This window comes from Cuculus canorus, chromosome 1 (assembly GCF_017976375.1).
Source record: "Cuculus canorus isolate bCucCan1 chromosome 1, bCucCan1.pri, whole genome shotgun sequence".
Taxonomy (NCBI): Eukaryota; Metazoa; Chordata; class Aves; order Cuculiformes; family Cuculidae; genus Cuculus; species Cuculus canorus.
Window position 1 is genome coordinate 112,552,270 of NC_071401.1, and position 24,273 is coordinate 112,576,542.

At 35.9% G+C, this 24,273-nt stretch overlaps 1 long non-coding RNA gene across 1 annotated transcript in view; it reads right to left on the reverse strand.

The window, feature by feature from the left end:
- Positions 1 to 2,142: 2,142 nt before the first annotated feature.
- LOC128850957 (uncharacterized) overlaps positions 2,143 to 24,273 on the reverse strand; it is a 90,245-nt gene continuing 68,114 nt past the window's right edge. Inside the window, exons 3-5 of the long non-coding RNA XR_008448226.1 lie at positions 11,054 to 11,100; positions 4,795 to 5,078; positions 2,143 to 3,423 (exon numbers count right to left, since the gene is read on the reverse strand). This is a non-coding gene — a long non-coding RNA (uncharacterized LOC128850957). The remainder of the gene's footprint in view (positions 3,424 to 4,794; positions 5,079 to 11,053; positions 11,101 to 24,273) is intronic.

The following is a 24,273-nucleotide window of genomic DNA, read 5'->3' on the forward strand; positions in this document are numbered from 1 at the left end:
ACCACAAAATTGCTACTTCTTTCCCAAAATTGAGAATGCTAACAACACTGACTACCTTGGCTGGCAGAGAGGGAGAAAGGTCCAGTACAGCATAAAGGCTACACTCAAGCTGTAAAGTCTGTGAGTGTTCTCAGCTCTAGAGCTTAAATCAATGTTCTGACTCTGCAAAAGACCTGCCACTTCTACTTAAACATGGTTTCCATGGGAAGGAAATGCAGCGAGTATGTTGGAAGAAACTCACAGATGACTAACTGGATCCCCTGTTTGGAGGTCAGAAAACGACATAATCAGCTTAGCAGAGCCATTATCCATTGCTAGCCAGATATGAGAGAGAAACTGAATAGTAGCAACCATTTCAATAAAATCATTTTCATTTTATGTTCTGAAAGTAGCAAACAGATATAATATTTTGTTATTTTAAATAAACTTATCTTACATAAATAAACTTTTATTAGAAAAAATGTTTAAGCAAACTTATAATGGATATAATAATATCAGCAAAGCTCATCAAAATGAATTGTTAGGTACAAAATGCTGCAGATTGACTCTCACCTGCTGAAATTCAGGGTCATTTCATTGATTCAGAGAGGCTGCATTGATTTCCTACAGTCAAGGATCTGATCCAACATTAAAAAATTCCTCTTTAAAGGAATTATCATAGAGATTGCAGTATCTCAAATGTTTGGTTTTTTTTTGCAGGAAGTGAACTGGTTGCAAAGCTTATGGAGAAGGAGATTTATGTACTCTCATTAATGAGGAATTATCTTGAATACTTTATCAGTGCATTTGTTGGGTGATCCATAATTAGCGGCAACTAAAATCCCTGAAAAAATACCTTGAAAAAGTCAATGAAAATGTTGATGGAAAAGTAGTTCTATATTTTTCACAACTTTAAATGTGATAGAAAAGCCATTCCCTTCAGGCAGGTGAGGAGATAACCTATTCTGACAGCTCTTACCATGAGTTTAAAGCCATGGAAAAAAATCAATATTGTATTGGAGGCACCAAGACGACAGAGTGAGAAGTCCTTCTTTGTTCTTCCAGGTGCAGAAATATCATTAGCATGAGAAGGAACCACTTCTTATTGGTTATGTGAAAAAAACATGTTTGTTGCCTGTAGAGTGTCTTTCATTTGGAAATCCTGGCAGTATGAATCCTGTTTCTGCTCCTTTCTCAAAAGAGAGCACTGGTACTGAAATGGGATAAGTAGGTACTCACTGCTTGGGGAATAGGGTGGTGAAAACGTAAGTGTTTTGGTAGTGATTTTCAGTTATGCAGTCTAGTCTGTTTTTGATTGTCTTCTCTGAAGTGGAAAGAAAAATAGCTCTCTGAATCTCAAAAAGTTTCTTCACCATCACGCAGCAAGATCTGTTTGGGCTCATAATACGCCTTTCTCTCACAGGATCGGTGTATTATGTTGTAAAGACTAGCAGAGATCAAAATAGACCCGTTTTCATTGCTACATATGCATCACCTACACAGTCCACTGAGTCTCCTTGTTGCGTGTTCTTCAGTTATTTACATGTGTCATGGGTGAAAAAGTTTTGAAGATGAAACTGGATGAACAGGGGAAAAGTGACCTTGTGAACAATTTCTAGATTATTCCCTGCCTACAGGCCATTGGGGAAAAAAATGTGAAAGAACAGCTGTCTGTCAGCCAGAATGACTTTATCTTTTCTTAAGCTTCTGTATATATCAATTTTGTAAGTATGTCAGCTGTCTGTAACTGTATCATCTAGCTGTCCATCACTAGCAGCTGACTTTTCTCCATCTTCTGGTTTTATTATCCTGTTAAACACTCTTCATCCATCAGCCATTCTTTCACACTTCAACTCAGCAAAGGAAACATTGCTTGCATTCCTCTGCCTGTTAAAACTGTTAATTTCAACTATTTCCTGTTGGGGAAATGATTGAGATGTGTTTTACACCTTGCTGGTATTTTTTTTTTCTTCTAGGCATGAGACAATGTGGATTCAGTAAATAGGTCTAACTGTGTGTAATGAGAATGATTCCAGTGCTTTAGGTTCATTAGTGTCACAGTGTGAACTTTAATAAAAATTAATTTGATGAGATTAGAAGCAATAACAGCAATTGGAGTTATAAATTTTGTACACATAACTGTTTATAAAAAGGGGAATTATTTTAAAAGTACGTTTGGATAAATGACAAAGAATAATGTGCATGGCTGAGCTACATGTCAGAGGCTGTAATTCTTAATTTACATAAAAAATAACTTTTAATCACTGGGGCCAGTGATCACTTCACTTTCTAATTAGACCAAATTATGGGCAGTCCACTGTTATGAGCCATGATCCAAGCAAGGCTTATACTTTATCTATAGGCATGAAACTGGCACAATGATCTCAGAGGTGAGTATTAAACAATTTTCGATGAATGCACACGGAACACAAGTAGCTGAATTGATGCCAAAAGTGTTGTATAACTGAGTAAATCTGTCTTCTTTACACATTATGGCTAATCATGATGTAATGGTCTCAGCAGGACTTGGCACCTTGGCTTTGTGCCGTACAGCTGTGCCACACTGCATTTTTAATGGAAAGATAAAAACAATATACGCACCACACCACAAAGAAACCAGATTAAATTACCCTTTGTAGGTTTGCATAATTGAGATCCCATCTATCCACACAGCTTTTCAGTCAAACTTCTTGTGAAAAATATCTATTACAGTCTTTTTTCTTCCTTTCCCCACCATGTTGTCCTTAATGTAATGGAAGGAATGCATCGGCCTTGAAACACCCCACAGAGCACAAGGTGCCACAGCCAGACCCAGAGTTCCACATTCTTTGCTAGCTTTTATTTGCACTGAAGTGCAGCACTGTATAGTGCACCCAAAACATCATGTGTGATCATTGTGATATCGAATCTAAGTAAGGATCCTTATTACCAATAAAACATTGCAGATCTGCTGGCTAGTGTTGCCTAGGGAACTTCTCTAAATCACCATGCAGTCTGTTCTCAGTTTCATTGCCTTGTTTTCGCTATTCTCCCATCCCCTATTTAATTATGTTAGTGTGAAATTGTAAAATATAATTCACTGTTCTGCTAAGATTTTTTAAGTGAATTTGGGTTATCTACTTTTTGCATCTTTTTCTAGTCACTGGTGTTGCAAGTACAATAGAAAAGTTTCACAATACTATGCATAGATATTTCCCATACACTCTGCATGTGAAGGTCATTTTGAATGGCAAGATGGCCTTTTGCTGTTCTACAGTCTCTGTCTGTCTCTATCTCTCCCTGCTGTTTGAAGCCACTATCTTAAAAAGATATTAAACTTCTTCTAGCAACTAACTTCAACATAGAAAAAATTGCCTGATTGGTGGTTTCTGTGAAAACTTGATAGTGCTGTTGATCGAGGCACTGGCTGCAAGCAAAAGTGGAACAGTTCTCTTCTGGTTGTTCCTAAAAAGGTACAGAAAAGTAAACAACAACCATAAACAGTGAAAAGATAATAAACTCTGAAGAACCAATCATTTCAAAATGTTTGAAAAAAAAATAATTTCTTTTACTTCAAAATGTTGCCAAACAGAATTGATTGAGTAACCTTCACTGGAACAGAAAGGTGTGTGGGCTACCATATCTCTGTCAAACAGAAGACTCGTGCATATTTGATATAAGTATTACACATAGACAAATTGTGTTCAGTTCACATTTAATTTGATGAAGGTCATATCTTGGAACTTGAAATGTTGAGAACTGCAGAGTTGAGAGAGTTTAAAAATGCCTAAATGCAAACATATAGCATAATGTCATTTAATATGAAGGTGGTATAAATGTGCAAGAATAAAAATATTGGTTAGCTTTTTAAAAACTCCCTTCCCATGATAAAGCCACTTCTTTCACTCGGCAGAACAGACTGGACCAATAAAATTAAAGTAGCACATGCTTTAAGTTACGCATGCTTGAGACATAAAAAACCAAAGCAGTATTAGATTTAGATTCTGTGAATGACCTGGAGTACAAGATAAAAGTAATTTAGATGATAAACAGTGCAGTTACTCAACACTTGATATCAACAGTAATCATTTTAAAAATCACTCTGCTTCTCTGCACAGTTTTCCAAGTAGCAGTATTTGTTTCTTCCCATAATTCAAATTCCTCTGGGAGATGTTGTCTTCACAGAAGGCAGTGATTAGCAACATTGTTAAAACAGGCCTGAAGTTCTGGAAGGGGGAGTAGCTAAGAAAAATGAGATTGTGTGAAATGCACATCATGCACATATCCAACTAGAGGCTATAACAAGTGTTTGTTAAATATGAACAAATATACAATACGCCTCTACTTTTTGTTCTGAGGCTTGCCAATATGTGAGTTGAAAAAACAGACTATTAACATGTAAACACCCATCACTCTTTGCAGAAAATACTTAGCATCCTCTGAATTTCAAAAGGTTAATGTCTTAATCCTGTGTTTATGGACAGAAATTTGTGGAAGTCACCAAAATGTGACTGTTTGAAAGACAACAGAATTTTCCTCAATTTATTTTACAGACTGAAGATAAATTGCTGACGATTGGCTTCACCTTGCTATTCCAGAGCAAGTCTCTCAGGTATGGCAGGTCATATAGTCTGGTGCTGCCCAGTCCTGTTATCATGCAGATAAATCTCTCTGCTGGAAGCTCCCAATTAGCAGGTTTGGGAGCCTTGCTTGTTGGCCTGCTGCTTCTCTGCGGCTACAGAAACTCAGCTCGGAACACTCTGCCAGCAGAGGAGTGGGGCCAGCGCCTTGTGTACCATATGGGAGAGAGAAGGTAGGAGCAGAATCAACCCTTACCTCAGACAACAACTTTTCAGGTTTCTGGTCTTCTTTAGTAAAACAGTAAAACCGCTCTCTGTTTTGGGTTTTGTTTTTTTTTTTTTTTTTTTCCTTTCTTCATCCTTGTGCATAAAGTCTCTCTTCTCTCAGAACAGTGCTTTTTCGTTAGCTTCCAAAAGATGTTTGCCTCCTAATTCACTTATGTTTGCCAACAAGCAGGAAAGATCCAGATAGACATAATCGGGAAAGAACTTGCTCAGCTGTAGGCAAAGCAGGTAGCTTGTGCAGCCATCCATAAAGGGCTGTAAAAGGCAAAGCTATAGGATAACTGAGTGTTATTGCAGATTGCATTCATAAATCATCTAATTCCTTTTGTTTTCTTTTCACCAGGCGAAGAAAAAACACTTTCAGAAGCTTTGTTTGCATCATGTTCATATGAGACTTTACTGTGAGGCTATAATCTGTACTAGTAAAGAGGTGATAGAGCTCTGAACTTCCAGTAGGTCATTGGATGGGTTTGGCTTGTTACAAAAAACATTACATATAAATGTGCTGACCCCATAGTCTGAGCAACACCACACCCGTTATGACAAGCCAAAGTCTTTGATTCCTAATAAACTGTTTCCCAGTCCTGATTAGAAACCCTTTGAGGATGTGAAGTAAAAAATGTGACAAGTAATACTGACTAATACAGATAAATTAATATATTTGGATTTCTTAAAATGGTTTTACTAAATTGCAATCTAACAACCACGGTGATCTCAATTGTAATAGCATATATAAACCCAAATATTAAACAAGAAATGTATGGGATGAGGGAAATGGCAGTGGATGAGGACAACTACAAATTATTACATCACTCATAGTGGTGAAGATGGCAGACAGGGAAGAGTCAAAACCTCAAGAGAGCAAAGAGAACAGCAAAGCATGCTTAATATTTGCTGTCCCAGTATCTCTGCTAGGGCAGGTTTTTGCAGTGTCAGAGACAAGAAAGTGGAGAAATTAAAGTGTTAGGTAGAAGGATTTTACACAAATGGATTAATTCATCCCAGTCCAACATTTTTCTTGAAAGCTAAGGGAAGAGGAGAAACACTAAGAATAGATCTAGCTCCATCAAAAGCATGTAAAATGTAGTTAAACTTTTCCAGAATTAATATTTAATTAGTTTTAAGGAAATACAAACCTTGTGCTTATATTTTTCACTGACCCATGTACCATAAATAGAAACAAGCATCTCAGTGTGGAAGTTCTTCTTCCTCATCGATTTCACTCTGAGTGAAAAGCATTTTGTACTGATGACTCTAAGTTTATCCAAATTGCTGACCCACCATTTCAGATGATTTCTAGTCTGTTAGTTGAACTTAGCTGATAATCAGTAGAAGAGCTTTGTTACCCCAAATTCTTTGTCAGTCTCTAGAGTATTATAAATCAGTGTAGCATATCTACAGTTTGCGTGTGTACTAATATATACATTAAGGAACTCCGGATATTTTTTTTGACCATTTTAATGGTCCTTTAGTTTGATACTCAAAGAGTATTCAATTACTGAAGAGATTTGCATATTATATCACTTCACTTCCTAATATATAAAAAAAACAAATTTATGTTTTGTTAAATATTGAATCTTAAGTGATATCCATGAGAACTTCCATAAGGCTTTGGCTTCTTCAGAGGAATTGATTTAACAGGTGCAGAAAACCAGGATACATATGACAAATCTGAGTATCTAGTAATACCAGATGACATATTGGTAACTACTTAATAATATTTTGTGATTCAATAAAAATATTTGACATGTAGCAGTGGGATTTGTATATGTTCTGAATTCTCTTATTTATGTTTCAGAAGTAAATGGAGGAAAAGCAGTGGACAAAGGAATCAGTTGTACTCAATGCCCTACTGGTACTGAAAATGAGTCAGATCTGGAAAATGTCTGCCTTTTCCTAAATTATAAAGGGAAATTACAAAGATAATATTTAAAGAGAAATTTAACTGAGCAATGCCTGTTGCAAGCCTGTATTCATCTTTATATCCTACATTTGTCTAGTTTTTCAATACCTATTCTGTGACCTACATTCTTCAGTGTACTCATCACTGTAACGATTATCCAATAGTGAACTCTCACAACCTTTGGATGAAATCCACACAATTTGTTTTAATGGATTAATAAGCCCAGCTGACAGACACTTGACCCCTTAGCTGCAGAGAATTTTTACTGAATATTGAGAATTTATGTTCTTGGGCCATGACTTAAATTACAATACAGCAGCCAATGAATAAACATCCCGAAAACTCCTTCCCCAACTTGCCTTCCCTCCCCCAAAAGATGGAAGAATATGCTAGAGAAGGATAAGAAAAACTGATTTTTTTAAAAAGTCATTTGAGATGTTCAAGATACGTAGTTTAGATATCTGGAGGAATGATAAGGCAGAGAATACTTATTATTTATTGACATACTATCATTTCCCCTCTTTAATTCTTAATTACTGTAAAAAAACAAAGAATATCTATTTCTATATAAAACCTAATTCATACTACCAGGAAATAAAGTAGAAAAACAGGGAAGGGACTGATCATTAGAAAATGCCTCTTTTTGTATTAGGATTATGAAAGAATGAAATTTCTTCCAGCTGTTTATCTTTCAAGCAGCTTGAAAGCTTTTATAGTTTTTGGCCTGTATTGTGTTCTGTCAAATAAAAATAAATATCATGAAGGAATTTATATAGTACAAAATGTACAGAACCAAGTAGCAGTAGGTGATTGTATTTCTGAAGTTCAAAAATACCATTGTTAAAGACAAGACAGGAGCATGATATCGCAGGTTTGTACATAAAACATCTTCACAAATAAACACTGCTTCAGGCAGTGCTTATTTTCTAATATAAATCAGCAGATATAATGTCTAAGCCTGCTCAAAGTAGAGATGGTATTCATTTAAATATATGAATAAAAGCCTTCAGCATCAAATTCAGATCTTTTACTTCACACCGTCATAATGGAATTAAATTGATCTGAATGTCTGAAACAGCCTATTGTCTGGTCTCTTCTGAAGTAATTTATGACTTTTAAAATGGCAACTAAGACTTAAATATTGAATTCCACTTTTGTAGCATTTAATTTTATACAGGTTCTCAGACTTCACAAAGCAAAGAATACTGAACGATTTGGTCCATAGCTTCTTGATCTGTGCACTTATTAAATACAATGAACTCAATAGTAAGTAAGTATCAGTTAGCAAACAAATTTCTGTCTCCATTTTTAACAGTGTTATTAAGATATATCCTACTGTGTTACGGTTGCATGAAAATCTAAACTATGTAACACACTTGATTGCAGTACATCTTCAACAAATGCATATGTACATACATATAGAGGCTTTTCTGTATATTGTCTTAGGATATTATGATCTTCTGCTGTGCAATGAGTGTGACTGCTTACATAGGTTAGTTTCCTGAAACAGTAAGCAGCAAGGCTGGTTGTGGTGCTTGGAATCTAGCCATATGCTAGTTTTACAGAATTGTGTTAATAAAGGAAATCATTGAGCATACTCTATTTATTCATAGGCTGTTATACAATTACCTGCATTGCATCAAAATAGCAAGTAGCTTTTCCATAGACTTGTGAAAGGGAAGGAGATCTTATTTAGTAATCAGGATATGTCACATCAGTGAAAATATCAGAACCCTACATGTGATAACGTTAAAAACATTCTGGTGGATCAACTTTTAAGTTAATTCCACTCATGTACTTCCTAAACTACTTTGAAATAACCACATTGTATAAGTTCAATTTCAATAACTACTGTCTTGCCGATAGCACTTCTTCAGTGACACACATGACCTAAACTACACTTCGCTATACTCTGGAATGGATTCCCATGGATTCACTATTTGCATGGTCTTAAAAGGTTTCCAAGAAAAGAGACAGCTTGATTTCTATATGAAAACCTTACATCGATGAGCATAAGGCAAATGAGCTGTAAAAAGAATGGGCCAAATAACATCAATGCTATTTATGTACCCTCATATTTATCAGAAGTATGATTATATAAGGGGTAATGCTAATGCGTAATTTCTACTTATCCACTAGTTCACACTACTTTTGTTTGGGAAAGGTAGTCTTCAAAGTTTTTTAAATATTCAGGGAAATTTGTCAGTTAGTACATTGACTTTAAATTACACAATTATTAAAAGCATTTAAACCAATCTCTATGAATTTCAACTCATCACTTGGGTATGTTAGAAGAGTGTGAATGAAGAAACTAGTTTTAGGCACCTAAACTCTAAAATGTCTTAGTCTTGTTCACAATTTTTGTTCCCTTTACTCAAAGCCAAAAGGCAGAACTTCTTCAGCACATTTACTAGTCCAGTATGTAGCAAAATCAAGGTCTTAAATTCTTTCTTTTCAGTATTGAAATTATTTTGGAGAATTAGATAGAAATGCATTCAATTACACTTTATCTAGAACATGCTGAATGCACCGGAACCCAAGTAACTCTACAAATATAGTCTGTGAAGAATCAAAACAACAGTGTCTTTAAAGGTAATGCTATTATTTTCATTCTATGCTTTCAGTGAGTCAGAAATTAAATGACATGCTGTTGTTCAAAGTCATGTTCTTAAAGAAAATGAATTAACCTGCTTAGCACAGACTAGAGAGAGGCCACAAAAACATTGACACTGAAATTTGAGTCTCATATACACAGTCCATTTCATCTTCACTTCAGTTTAATGTCTCAAAAAGTTGCAAGGAGAAATAGAACAGGTGCTTTTTGGAAAATGTTTCCTGCCATGAAGATCGGTGTCTATTATTAAATATTAAAATGTAAAATACTCACTGAAAGAACAATATAAATAAGTATCTATGGAACTTTAAAAATATTTCCTCACACTTTTAAGAATGAAATAATCTTAAGAAACTAGCACATATCAAAGTTGTAGTACTAAATCAAAATAAAAATGAATGTATTCCCAGATTAATTTCATAAATGGTACTGGTATTTGGTAATTATGGAAAATATGGTCAGATATATATAAAAGAGAAGATAATAAAAACACAACAAAGCTGGAAATATTACAAGTGGATGTAAGCCAACTGTTTAAGCTACAAGAATAGAATAAAGTTAGTAGTTCAAAATAATTGCTGTTCTTTGTTTCTTCAAAATGTTCAGGAGAAAACATAATTTACAGGAGTCTAAGGAAATTTGGAGTCACCAAAAGTAACAGTACAAAGAGATGAAATGCTTATGTTCCTACTGTAACTATAACTGACATGGTTTTAGCCAAGTGATTGTGTTTCTTTGGGCTAATCACTAGTTCTATTGATGCAAATAGAAATGACATTTTGTTACTCCATAGAAATCCACTAGTGAAGAGATATGTACTATCAGGCAAATTAAAAAATGCTGTCGCAAAGAATAGTTATGATATTGAGCTGTGATTCTGGGCATTTGATTTTTAGATATATCTTTATCTGTGTCTTTTATGCCACTTCGATAATTTCAGCTCATTAGGCTTTATTTTAACATACCACTTGGCCTCAAAATTGGGGTTTTTTTTTGCCATCCTCAAAAGCTTTTCAAATCATAACTATAGGAACCAGTACAAAAGGGAAAAGTACAGGAAACCTTAGTGCTGCTTCCAGGGAGTACTTTAATCTTGTCAAGTAGAATAGATGAGAATATTGCCATTTACAATGGAGCTGCAGGAGTGCCCCTTGTTGGAACTCAGTTCAACATACTGTGGAGGTATAATCCTATGGAAAGGGGGAATTTCTTTCCTCATTTTCTTCCTCTTCCTCTCTGAATGAAAATTAGCCAATATTAGTGCAACTTTCTCACTCAACTCTTAAAAATAGTGAAGGTTATATTCATTGAAATCACTTGAAAGTTCTCACATGATTTTTAAATCTGCTGCGGTGGTAACCAGAAGCAGAAAAAATGGGTCTAAGCTCCTTACTGAAAGAGGGTTGATGGTTGCTATGTCAGCAAACACACGGCTGGGGGACGATGAATGTCTATGACCTTAGATGAATGGAATTGGGTAAAAAGCCTCCACTGATTCTTAACATGGCTCAGTGGCTCAATCTATGGCACCTTCATTTTGTAGGACAGCCTGGTAGAAGTAGATTTAAGAGTCTAAAGCTGTGGTTCTTTTTCTATTTCTCCACTACCTTCTATTAAAGTAATTTGGCCTCTACTTAATATAGTGAATAAATTAAATACGTGTCTACAGAACAGGATATGTCACTTATCTAATTAAGGTTAGGAAAACATTACCTTAAAAAAAGGATCTTCCAGAGGCTGAGACGTGTCAAACACAGCACCTGTGGTAAACAGAAAGAGATGTCATCTTTTTTTTCTGTTGATATAAGTCCCAGTTTATCTCTTTCTCTTACAGTTTCATTACTGTTCTTTCTTCATGATGAGGTATTTTATGTCACTGAGACAAAATCTGCCATATTTCTCCAAACAACTGCTCAAATTGGATGCCATTCAAACCTTCCAAGCACTGTAAAAGATATTATATGATTTTTAATACCCAAATCTCTTTGTCAGGAAGCCCAAAGTTATGCAAGTAAGTCATCAGCTTACATACCCATCCATCTTGGAAAGTTGTTTAAATTGTTGAAATTGTTTCACAACAGCACATTTTTTCAGAATAGATACACACCTTATTTAATTGAGCAGCGCTGTAAGCACATTCAGTCAGCCTGGCTTTCCCTGTCTGTACCATGCATAATATTGTACTCTATGGACATGCAAATTTTTTTCACATCTGCTCAAACATTGCCTTGAAGCATCAAAATGATCTGTGCAATTAAGTTATAAGAAAAAATAACTTACATTAATTAAAAATCTGTACCCCTTAATATTTTCAGTTCTTAAGGTAGGTTAAATGTGACAGGAATGCAAAGCTGAAAATTTAAATTTTTGCATCAAGACTTTCTAAAACTTGAAAGAAGATTACAATCGTTATTATGGCTTACAAACAGGCAAATAAAATAAATATTTTCTAGGAGAAATGGAAGCAAAATTGGTAATCTGATGAAAGCTTAGTTTCTTATTTTTCATGTTACTTTCTGTATTATTTAAGTCATTTTTTAAACACAAGCATCAGTCAAAAATTATACAACACGATGAGAATTTATGACCCACAATTCAGCTGAGGTGCATTCAGACAGTGCAATCAGGTCTAAGTGGTAAGACTAACCTGATAATAATCACTGTAATAGAATACTTCAAGTTTTCTCCGTGCAGGCATTCCATGTGTTTCTTAAGTAATGAGTCCTGGAAATTCATCATCCCACAGTAGCTGTTAAATTCTCTTTACAAGCAGAACAAACACTGGCTGAGCAAGAGTTCCATAAAAAAATGTGTAGGAACCAAGACTAGGAACGAACTCTCAGCCTAGAATTAGAGATACACTCTGATTTCTTTATCTTTGTCTTTCCAAAGAAGCAGAAAAATGCAGCTGTTCCATCACTGCTTATGAAGAACATAAATATTGTACTTTCCAAACCAGTAGGAGAAACCCCACTATTTCTCAAGTAATACATTACAATCTTTTTCCAGTAAATAAAGTTTATTCATATTTGGCACTAAAGCTGCAAATCCTTGCTATCCTATGTTGCTTTAACTTTTTGTTGAACAAACCAGTTATCAGTTTGTTGAGGTATTCATGGCATTAAAATTGTCCCACCCTTGTACTAGTTATCTTAACTGAGAAGCCAGTTACTGAGCAGACATGAGGACCCTTGCCACAAGCTGTCATCTTTTCCAAAGAAAAGCCCTACTGATTGAGCGGTTTCAGAGTCAAGAAGGCTTATGCTCTCGTTGCTTGAGATTGCTCTATTTCTTGCACACAAATGAAAAAAAGGAGGTGGGTGGAGAAGGAGTTTCAACTGATGGCAGTCTTCCAGTTGTAATCTGAAAGAGACAGCTTGTGCCTGTCTTCATTTTCCAGATAGGAAACAATGCTGTCTTCATTGGCCTGAACTGAAGCTCACTGAGACAGAGAACTGGAACTAAACAGGAACTCCTGATTTTGGAAAGATTTCCATAGGACACTAGATTACTGTACTACAATTTCCATACTGACAAACTTGCTTAACCACTATACACTAATTTATATATATTAGAAACACTGTATAGTAGTTTATTCTGTATTAAAATCACAGTCATTTATACATTTTCCTCCCTGGAAACTAGTGGTCAGCAATCGGTGCGCTATTTGTGATAACCATTGTCAGAACTGTTAATTTCTCTCCAAGGAATAATACCAGATCTCAGTGATACTTGGTAGGATAACTGCAAGGTTTTATGCTCTCCAGAATAAACCTGCTATGCAGGAGATGCTTTGCTAGTTTTTAAATTTTTGAAGTTTTAATTTTCTTTTTTTTTTATGTGATAATTTTCCACTGCTGGTGAATTCCTCCTTCATCTTATACAGTGTGCAGCGTAGCTTACAGTGCAGTAGACACACACCTATTGGTTTTACTTTGCACACTAACTACCACATGATAACAGTTCAGCTGAAACTAATGGAGTTAATTAAGCAACAGGGACCTCTAAGTCTTAGAATCACAGATCTGCACTTGTGAAGATCTATCAGTCCATCTGTTTTACCTTCCTGTCAGAGCAAGACTTTTCCATGCAATATATCTTCTTTTGTTCACTATGTTTCAAACTGCTCTAAAAAATTGAGGCTTTCACGTCTTGCCCCAGGAGACCACTTCACAGTATAATAAATCTCATCTCACAGATCTTTTCCTGAATTCAGTAATATTATATTTCTTTAAACACATGCCATTTTCCTATTTACAACTCCTTGTTCTGTCTGACGAAAGCTCTCCTTTTTACCAATGAGCTTTAAATATTAGCAGACAGCCTTGTCTTACCACATCTCTCAATGAGTCAAGCAGTTTTGTTTTGGTAGGCCTCCTCAGAAGGCTTTTTCAAACTGAGATTAGGCAGTTTTGTTTGTAAGAGTTAAGTAGCCCAGCCTACAAACATATTTTAATGGAAACTGAATGGATCTCCATGGAGTTTCATCAGGAGGGTGTATATCTTCTCATCTTCCTCATACGTCCATGAGGAACCATTTGCATGAACATTGTATTTTATGCATTTCAGGACATATCAACCAGCATCCTATTGTTACAAAATCTAAAAACTAAAGAACCACAACTATGTGCCTTTTTTAACATTTCCTCAAAAATTAAGGATAAGAGGAGAGGGAGCATGTGGAAAAAGAAATATTTGAATAGGAATTACTAGCAATAAAGAAGTCCTTCAAATGAGAAAGGGAGGGCTTGCTTCTTCAGAGATCTGCAGTGAGGAAGGAGCAGGAGTCTTCAAGCCATAAATTTTCTTTAGAGATGAAAGCAGGTGATAGAGTGCTCAGTTGCTGCTCTGCTGAGTTTCTGCCCAACAGACTGTACATTTTCCTCAGATCTGGATTTGTAACAGAGCTTGAACAGAGGTGATTGACGCTAATTTCCAATTTAGGCATAAAAATTGTGTATTTCTGATTATACTGCAGAATGAGTGCAGCTATGATTAGTGATATGAAGGGAGACAAGAGACAACACCTAAGTCGAAAAGGAGAAGTTACTGCATTTCAGGCTTTAGTAATAGCAAAAGAAAGGACATTGCAAATTTAAGTCAGTCCCTTAGCCTGACTATATTGCCTTTATAAGCTTCAGTATACTTCTGTGAAGAAAACACTGATTTTTAAGAAAAACAGTTTGAGGCATTTATATTTTTCCTGTTTCTATGGCTTATTTCTGATCTCAGGATTTTTATAATTTGGTTAATGTAACTGACATTAATTTCTGAGAAAGACAACTTGGATGATTGATAGCATCAGCAAATGTTGACTGCTTCCTTGTGAGACACAGCCAAAATGTTTTATAGAGTTTCCAACATCTCCTTATGAAAACTGAATCACCCTGGTTCTCGGGGTTGAAAGAGGCCATTCTCTGAGTGAGATTTTATTACACTGCTGGTGTAATCTATTATAAATCATAACTTCAGTGCTAATGAAGTTGAAGTATCTGTCCTGATGATTTATAGGAGACTCCAAACTGAATCTTTTGATTCTCAACAACATACTACTGTCTTCTGTGTGTTTTACTATTAATAGTTGATTTACTGCGCTCTAGCTCTAAGAAACGTGGGTTCTATCTGAATATACCACACAACCTACCTTAGCCTGGAAAAGAAATTGTTCCCTTTGCATTGCATTAAATCAAAATTTGGGTGGTTTTAAAACTCACAGTTTCTTTTAAAAAGACAAACTAAGAAAAAAGTGCTCCATTTCTGTTATACTTGAAATTAGTAGTAACAAAATATAACAAGGGCTGGATAAAAATGTATGCAATATTCATTGTAGGAGTAATGGTTTTGGTAGATAATGTCATTGTTCTTTTCCCTGGTTCATCGTAAAAGTTTGTCCCCCCACTTGGGGGAATTTTTTTTTTTTGCAAGTGTATGTTCTTAGCTACTACCTTTTTGCTACTGGGGCTAACGAGACTGTATGATAGAGAAACAGAAATTTTTGCTAAATAGCTTTATTACTACTACCTAACCTTATTATAAATCCTTTAATAACCACCAGCTGCTCTGTAGTTATCATGCCCTTCTGAGCTTAGCTGGTTAACTCTTCCTCCTCCTTTAAAACTTCCTGGTAAAAGTGACTTCTTTCTTGGAAAGTCTTTCTTAAGGCTGAACAGCCACTAGCCAAGAGATTTTGAGCTGACATACTGCTCTCAAGGCATGGCTGCTCCTGCTTTAATTTCACCTCAGGAACAATACACACATGATAAATGGTAAAATGCAAACATAATTCAGCATAAGAATTATTTGACCTGATGTTTACGGCTTAAAAGAAAAAAAGCAAAAGCAAGGCAAAGCCTTTGGTGTATCAGAGTCTTATAAGGAATATGTAGGAATCACTCCAGGAATGATGTGGCAAAGTCTCATACTTAAGTCATTCTGTGTCTCCTGAAATTTACCACATCTCACATGATTTGGAATATCTCTGCTGGTGTTATTCAATAAAAAATTGTTTCCAGATCAGTGAACTGAGAATATTTTGGAACTACATCATAGTGAAAGCAAATACAGGGATCTACACGTTTAGCTAGAAAAAAAGATCACTACATTAAAAAAAATATATATTTTAATTTGTAGTATGCAGAGAGCATAGGCGGAGGGAGACAAGTCATGGTCTTTGAATATTTAAGCTCAAGGGTACTGAATTATTCCATTTATTTCAAGCTTACTTATGGTCCTGTGTCCTGCAGTTCTCGGGATGATGAGGCTAAAATGCTGAAAGAAATGTCACTTAGATAGAAGGTGCAGTATTTATGCAAGTGAGTTTTCTTAGCACATCTGTGACCTCTTTTGACTTCAACCTCAATTACAAAAGGACCTATGACACTAAGCTTTCAGAAGAGCTCAGACAGGTCCTATGTTGTTCTTGCTAACAGTAAAAGGTCAGCTGTGGCAAATAAAGTTGATTTTTATTTTAATCTTTTTTTCTCCAACAGTCATTTTCACTTTGGATATTTTTTCCTTCAAGGAGGTCCTCCAGGATTTTTTCTTGTTCCCTGTCTCACCACAGTGACTTATGAGAAAAGAATGCAGCCTGTAGTTTAGCTAGAATGTTTTTATGAGGAGGCTTTTCTAGAAAGAAAAGAAGATATAAAGGGAAATTGTTTAGGTTAGCATAGATTAGGGCCTTCTGGTACTTTATATGTACATAGATGAATTATTAACCTTGGGGGAAGGTAGCAGTGTGTTCATACTAACTGCTTTCCAGAGTATTTGAGTTTTTTTCCTAGCGCACATTGCCCATAGGGGAGCCATTACAATAATAATAATGAAGAGCTCACTAATTCCTGTGAGTTCTTGCTTTATTGTCATAACCTCTCCAGTGTACATACAGAGCATAGCATTCTGAGTAATCACAGCAATCGTTCACTATGGAGGCTATGTTATTGTTGCAATGCAAAATGCTACTAATTTGTTATACAACGCTAATCTCTTATTATTATTGCTATGCTAATGTTCATCCGAATCAAGAATAAAAACTTCAGCACTTCTGAGATGGTACTTGTGTACCTTGATCTTCATGCAGACTAAATTAAAAGAGAGAAGTAGGCTTCATGTTAGGGTTTTTTTTGTTGGTTTTATGTTTCTTTTTAAAGAAAATAATTTCTTCTTATGAGGAAGACTGAAAAGTTGCTTTTTCCCAAATTCTGCAAAAAATCAATGCCTCTGAGCTGCCAGTAATGAAGTTTCTGGGAGACAGTGCACATCTAAAGGTACAGTATCGACATGCAATCTGCAATCTGATTTTTGAACCAGTAAAGTAGTAGAAACAGTGGTTTCTAATATGAATAGGTAGTTCAAACAACAAGAATAGTTAAAATAGCTTTTTACAGCCGTCGCTTCTTTGCAAACAGACTTACTTCAGATGCAGCATTTTTTTTCTTTTTTTTTTTTTTTTTTTGCCATGTCAATTCATTAAAGTATTCCAATTCAGAAAGTAATTTAAAGAAGAGAATTATCTGAGGAATTGAAAACTGCTTTCCTCAAATGGTACAACTGTAAATGAGGAGTGGCAAGTAGTAGTCCCATAGTCCAGGATAATCTGTAGTCTGGAAAGATAGCTCACTAAAAAATATCACTTCCCATTTGTAGAATGAACATTTCATTTGAAAGTTGGTTTTGGTCTTTTCCCCCGAGCAACATGATGCCTAGAAAAAGGTCAGACTCTTGTTAAATTGTAAGTTTGAATTGCAAATTTAAAATTATATTTTTAGGCTTTCCTGATTAAAGTCAAAGTTTCAGATGAAGTTTAATACAGACCACAAGTAGGAAGGAATAATCTACCAAATAAACATAAGTTAGCATTTGCCAATATATCACTACACTGGATAAATATGCACCAGTATTTCAACACATAAAGCTATAAGATAGTCACCTTTTAAGAAAAGAAACCAAACAAACTACTATTTTACTATTTGTTTTCTCATCTTCTTGTGTACTGTTTCTTCTTGTTTCAAGTCAGTTTAAAGTTAAGAATTGCATCCAAAGTTTTTTCCATTTTTGACAGCAAAAAAAATAAAACAAAAACTGTAGCTTGCTATTCATTCAGGAAAAAAAAAGAAAACATATAATAGGTTTGTGTACACTAGACAGTATTTTCAAGGGAGAAAAATAAAGGTAGCACAGATCCTCCAAGGTGACTCTGTCTCTGAATAAGTGGCAAGCTGTTATTTCCTCTGTGTCACGGCTGGACTGCCTGCTGAGGGATGACACGCCTTGTGAGGAAGAGGGTCTTTCTGACAGGAGTCTTATGCACCATTCAGTTGAAAAAGGTGCTTAGAAAAAGACTTTCAAAGCATAATGCCTTTATGAAGTGAGGCATTTTAAGCATAGCTCTGAAACTCCTTCCCTCGTGTCCTCTTAAGAGGAAAACATCTCAAGGATAAAAGAGTGAGTGTCACAGTGTCTTGCCTGGCAGATAATGGTGCACAGATGAAGAATCTTTCACAAAGGGTATTCAAGAGGATGAAGAGTGAGATTTTACTGGATCTTAAAAATGGAGCTGTCAATCCTTCTATTAGCAAGAATACCAGGATGCGTTTATACCTACATGGGGGAAACTTCAGCCAGTGATGGAATCTGAATCCTTCTACGATGTAAGCTACGCAGTGTGGTTTGATTACATTCCACCTTGACCCAAGTGTTCTCTAAGCACAGAAAGTCATCTGTGTGCAGACGGTCATCAATTCACTGAGATGTCACATGCCTTGGCAGCACTGGATCATTTATAGGTTTATTTTCTACCTTGGCATGTGTCACTGCAAATCTTTGGTTCATACTACACAGAGCACACAGACTCTCTGGTTCCATATCAGTAGCCCTATTTGACCCTTCAGCTAGCAAGTGGCAGGCAATGTCTGTTTTTTGAAACAGAATTGGCCTATGATGATTTACAGAGAACTAAACTTAGCAGTAAATCAGGAAGGAAGAGAGTCCCAGTTAGTGGATTTCCTTTAAAAGACTGAGAGAAAATTGCATTTTCGCTTTTCCTCTTTTGGCATTGTGTCTAAAATAAACTTTCATTAAAGCTTATTCTGTCTGCAGACCAGCTATAGTGGTTTACAAAAATGCCTCAAGACTAGTACAGCAATATTATGCAAGGAAGTGGTATTGGATCACGGTGACAGAAGAAAACAAAATTTAAAATTATTAAGCCCTTTGAAAGTCCTCAGGTTATCAGCTGTTAAAAAAACAAAAATATTTGACGTTGGCTGTAATGCTGACAGTTTTCAGTCGTTAGCAGGACACTTCACAGTAGCATGATCCAATTCTGGACACTGCATGCATCACCAGAGTAATAGTTTAAGTACCTCACACACAAGCTCTCCCCATGAGCTACCAGAATGTGTCAAGGTAGTACTCCTGTTTTGGTAGCTTCAAAAAATACAACTTGCAACTCACTTTCCATTGTGAACAAGATTTTGGAAAATAACAAGTAATTCTTTAAAATTACATTAAAGGTAAGAACAATTTTTTTTTTCCTTTCTACAAAAATCATGACCTAAATTTCTTGACTCACACGAAGGAAAGTCTTGTTAGTAGTTTAGAATGTATTTCTGCTAAAAACTCCAACATAACATAAAATTACACAATTAGTAAGATAATTTAGAGCAATTAATACACAGCGGTAGGCATCTTGGCTAATTTTCGCTTGCAAGTTTTAACCTGACTAGCAGAAGTTTCTTTTGTACTGCTATGTATGTGAAAAACTGCTTTATAGAACAGTAAAGTGATCTGAGGCATTCCCTTACCAGAGCAGCTGGAAGGAAAGGAGCTCCAAAACCTTCATAAACATTAGTGAAGAATTCATTATTTAGTCATTAGCTGGGCCATATTAAGCTTTAATCTTCCCAGTTCTCCATTCTTCCAACTTTGAATCATAATTTTAATCCATGAGAGTTTAGGACACCATCTGAAAGATCAGTGTTTAATGAGAACAATCCATCATCCGCTTGTCAAGCTCAGCTGCAACACTGTTGATAGCTACCTAGTAATAATGGATTTTTGAGACAATCAGTAGTTTGGATACATACATTTCAGGTTGCAAGAGTAAAGCATCTGAGAAAGGGGAAGAGATAGCTAAACAAAATGGTCTAGCACATGAAGGAATCACTAGCAAAAAGAATTTGAAAATTTTATGAATAGTCCAACTACAGTTTTAACTGCACACAAGTTAGCATTTCCAAAAATAGCTAAATATCACTCAGAAAGCCTCAGTACAAAATAAAATGTCTATTCATTTTAACAAATTAAAGGACAGATAATTGCAGTATGAAATTACAATTCAATACTGCATCCTGAAGAACAAAAGAAATAGCAGGCTTCTCCGAAACAGAATGGTTTTGAATGCTTGCAAAGTACACTGACCTTCAAGTGCTTTCCATCACATTTCCTCCTGCAGTGCTAGGAAATCAACAACCGATTCAAAGCATATACTGACCAAAGAAATCAATCGGAGACCTAAGGAAAAGGGACATTAGGTCCAGAAAGTCATGTCTAGCTGGCCCATTCAAAGCAAGCCCTGCCTTGGCAACAATTTCTGTGCACCCAAGGAAAATGGTGCCAAGGACAATCTGCAATACTTGCAGCAGCTGATTATCCATACAGCTGAGCTGCTATTGTGCCCCTCGGCACAGATTTGGCTGTGCCAATCAGTTCTCACTCAGACAACACGCTGGTATGTTTTGAGGATCAGCACACACTAGGAACAATGCACCAGGCTTAGCTCCCTTTACATTGTGGTCTTCAAGAGTATTCCAACACACTTTGCATGCTTGCCTCTGTAAGCTTGGTCAGTGGTTTAGGGTCTATAATCAAAGAACTATTTCCATGCAAAGGAGCTGCACGATCTTGGCTCTCTTAGACTAAGAAAATAGTTATTAAGATGTGACAAAGTACACATGGTTATGCAAGAAAAAACGTGTAAAAACACAAGAAAGTCATCGAATTTTTGAGACAGAATATTCAGTTTAGTTGAGTTTCTGACCTCAGGAAAGGGTATAAGAAAACTTGCTGAGTTGTGCGGACAGCATACTTTACATACGTAATTTACGGTTTAATAAATAGCAGAAGTTGTAGGATAGTTCTTAGGGTAAACAACTTCATGGGCAATAAAAAGAAGCTTAATTTCAAGCACTTCTGCAGTCCCTCTCTTGGTCAATTATACATCCTCCTCTACCCCAGCAACACTCAATTTTTAATTAAAGATACAGAATATGTAAGGACTTTTTCAGGAGCCACTACTTTTGAAAGTGCAGAGACACCATGTGAAATCAGTTGCAGATTTACAATAAATTACTATGCATTCTAATAAAGACCAAATGAAAAATGAGATCTCGACATCTGCTAAGTCAGTGGCCCAAATTAATTCAATTCTGTAATCCCAAATAAATTTACATATACCTTGGGTGGTTCTATTTGTGGTGTGTGCATGCATGCACATAAATGCATACGCAAGAAGCTTCAGACACTGTAGGTCTGATTCTCACCACAAAATTGCATGAAGAAATTTTCCATACAGGATTATTATCAAATAATTCCTGACTAGAAGTATATGCTGGCAGCAAATATTATGATAGCATTTCAAGACCTGTGGATAAGATTACATTTGTAGCAGAGGTTTAGGAATAAAATCATGTAAAGATAAGAGGAATTCTCATAAGTGTAACTAACTGCTATTTATTAATAAAGTGCTAATGTTGCTGTATTAGAATCATAGAACCAATTAGATTGGAAAAGATCTTTAAAACTGTGAAGTCCAACTTTATATCTAACACTGTGAAGTCCAATGCTAAACTATGCCCCTAAGCGTCATGACTACACATCTTTTAAATACCTTCAGGGTTGGTAACTAAATCACTTCCTTGGGCAGCCTATTCCAATTCTTGACAATCCTTTCAGTGAAGTAATATTTCCTAATATTTACCCTAAACCTCCCCTGGAACAATTTGAGGCCATTTCCTCTTGTCCTATCACTTGTTACTTGGGAGAAGAGGCTGATAACCACCTCACTACAACCACCTTTCAGCTAGTTGCAGAGAGCAATAAGGTCTTTTTCAGCCTCCTTTTCTGTGGAATAAGCAGCCTCAGTTCCCTCAGCTCTTCTTGTAAGACTTGTGCTCTAGACCCCTCACCAACTTCATTGCCCTTCTTTCGACAGGACCCAGCAATTCCTGAATTCTGGTATCCTATCAGCTGTTTGCCTACAAGCTAGCTGCAAATGCCTATCTTCTAAAAATGTGGTTGTGGTATGGTCAAACATCAGCACTGACAATAGGCATTGTGCAATCTACTGCAAGTAAAGAGTAGAGTTTATTGCAGAGAACACTAAAAGCAATACAAAGAGTTCAATATTAAGCACTTAGAGGTTTGGCATGCCAAAATGAAGATTACTTCTGCAATCTTTATTCAGTAATGCTGTCAGGAAGGCAAGTTGCAGTAATCTGACTAAATTTTCTGAAGTATGACACTGCCCACTCCTGGACATATTGCCTTTATAAATCAGAGGATTCCAAGGGTTTTTTTATATTTGCTAATCTGTAAAAAACTAAAGTTAAAAGAATATTAAGTTCAAGGCCCTAAGGAAAAACTCCTTGCTGAGGAGAAACACCATCATCATAGTAAATTAAGGTTATATTTAACACCTGTGATCTCTGCTCTTCTAATAGTATAGGATGTGACTGAGCCCAAATATACAGAAGAGCACCAAGTCTACAGAACATGAGTGGAAAGACTGTGGCTTAAAATTAACAGCATCTTGTAGTGATTATTAGAAGTGAACTGTGAACTTAACTCTTGGCTTTCTTGGAGTCTAGTCAGTTCATTTTCCGTCAACCATAAGTTTTCGGCCAGCACTCATGTATCAGCTAACTCCTTTGAATGGTTCTTCACAATGTCATTTAGCAACTGTTGACTGTATGCATCAGTCATTAAGGTGAGCATCTTTTGTTGGAGTAGCAGTAAGAGTTAATTTTCAGTTTTGGAAGAAAGTCAGTGGCAAGGTTACATAATATTGTAAAAAACTTCCTATTTAACCTTTTATTCCAAAACCTTGAGCTAAGAGGTGGTCGGTCTTTAGGACAGAGAAACAACACTTAGACTGCTTGTTATTACAAGCAGTCTGAATATCAAGTGGGGAGACCACATGTTATAAACCAAGATTCATTTGTACTCTAGCTACTTGGAAAAACTCAGGATCCGATCTCCTTGTTTAACAAGTATTTATTTAAACGAATAACAATGAATATATTTATTCAAGCAGATAGCAATTTGCTGCAGTCAAACAGAGGTAAACTTTGCAAACAGAGGTAAAACCAAACAACTTTAGCCTTATTTGTAATCCCTGGAAGGTGTAGGTATTATAAAAGATAACATTAATTTTTAACTTCCAAAACAGAAGTGCGCGTACCATCATACAACTGAGTACCCTCCTAATCCCTAATTTTTTACTCCTACCATTTTTTTAAAGGCTCCTTTAGATAAATAATCAATCCCAAAATTATACAGAAGGAAAAGTTTTTGAATACATTTTGAATACAAAAAAGCTTTTGAATACATTTTTCATATAGGATTTGTAAATCATAGAACACCATAGAATTGGATTAACTAAATGAGAAATAAAGGTAGATAATTTTTGGCACTCCTGCTTAACAGATAATTTTAAGGCAAGCGAGTTAGATAAACAACAGATGACAGAGAATGAGTGAACTGAATCAATATCAAAGTATATGCTGAGTTCCAGGAGACAACTGGTCTGTAGGGGGAACGTTGGCACACATACATGAGGTATGACAACAAAAAACCCCAAGACAGCACCTGTAACTTTTTATTTAAGATATTAAGAAAATCAGCTATGATCACCTTCAAATATTTCCCTTCTGAGTTGACACAAAGCCGCATACAGTGTTGCCAATGTTCAAAGCAATTCCACAGGACATTTTCTGAAAAGTTGTTGAGGATCTCCAGCATTTTTACTTTCACACCTTCTACTGACAATAAATGAGTTCCAAACTGATCTTTGGGATGAAGTAGAAATTGCAGGAGCCAGATCTGGCAAACAGATTGGCTGCTCAGGCACAGTGATATTGGTCATTAGAACCTGCTTCATAAAACATTGTGGGCTACCACATTGTCTTGATGTGGACTTGCAGTTCACTCTTGCACATCGATATTTTCTGACCGAGGGTAAGAAAGTGTTTATATTTGAACACGCGACCACTTTGTACAGAGTGAAGTGATGAAATTGAGGCTTGTTTCACCACGACAAATTAGGACATATTCTGTTACCATCTCTTCTTCTCTCCCCTCCCACTCTCGGCTCCTGAGCTACAGAGATAGTCTCATTTTCTTTGTGTCAGACTACGTGTACTGTGGACCTGATG